General features: G+C 31.7%; 1 protein-coding gene across 1 annotated transcript in view; it reads left to right on the top strand.

The window, feature by feature from the left end:
- Positions 1–1,095, top strand: part of LOC119422667 (zinc finger protein RFP) — a 13,186-nt gene that overhangs the window by 7,917 nt on the left and 4,174 nt on the right. The window lies entirely within an intron of this gene.

Here is a 1,095-nt window from a genome sequence, read left to right as displayed (position 1 = left end):
GGGGGACACGTCCCCTTCACATATAATTGTTGCGACGCCTATGCATTGTAGCAATGCTCTGTTCATATGCAAGTGTTCCTCTTTGACATCACTTCCTGTTACAGGGCATGCAAACATCTCAACTGTTCATCTCAGCAGAATCAATTGTTGTTTTTACAATGTTTTTAATGTTCTCTTTCCAATAATGCATTTGTATTTATCCGGAAAATTTGATGTCACGGGTACTTTAAAACAACAAGAATCAGTTGATAGTTTGAGGGTTTCATTTTACGAACACATCTTCCTGAAAACATTTTTCCCCATCACCACTTTGAATTTTATTTTTTTTTCCAAGGAATGAGATTCATTTAACGTAATTAATAGTGGTTATTATCTTAAGGGGATAGAGATGTTTGTGAAGTCTTGGTGTCGTACCAGTTTGAAGGAGCGGTCTACTATAATTCAAGGAATAGGATTCTGGAATGGACTGATGATAAAACTGCCAGATCTATGTACGTATTCAAGAAAATGATAAAGATAGTTTTCTAAGGGAATATGGAAAAGTATAATGTGTATCTATACAAATCGTTGTTTGAGTTGTTTTTATTTATCTTGTTTTTGTGTAAATTACTTTTGTTGAATATATTCTGGGAAAAAAGTGGCAGATATAAGATTTGTTCTTGTTCTGCTGCCTTTCATTTTATTTTTTGATTGTATGTATATATATATATATTTTTTTTTTCTATTTTGTTTTTAATGAAATGAATGAATTTCTAAATAATTCAAATCTAAATATAAGTGCAAAAATCCAGTGATTAACAATAGTTTTAAATCGACATGAGATTGAACTCTGGAAAAAATTAAAGATGAAAGAAAAAAGGCTAAAGATCAAAGCTGAGCTGAGAAATCATAATCGTGATTCGAGAGGTGCTGCAGCACTCCAATCACTAACAATCTTAGTTAAACTTCACTTCTGAAATATTAATACCAATAATGTATAATAATATAAATATGAAGGTAAATAACTTACTGTATCTCTTTGATCAGAATGAAACTGATCCTCCATAAGAAATATCACTCTAACTCACCTGTACCTCCAGTATACCTCCAGGTGTC

Source organism: Nematolebias whitei, chromosome 16 (assembly GCF_014905685.2).
Source record: "Nematolebias whitei isolate Nwh7 chromosome 16, NemWhi1, whole genome shotgun sequence".
Taxonomy (NCBI): domain Eukaryota; kingdom Metazoa; phylum Chordata; class Actinopteri; order Cyprinodontiformes; family Rivulidae; genus Nematolebias; species Nematolebias whitei.
The sequence above is the reverse complement of the archived record's forward strand: the minus strand, read 5'-3'. Positions and strand labels throughout refer to the sequence as shown.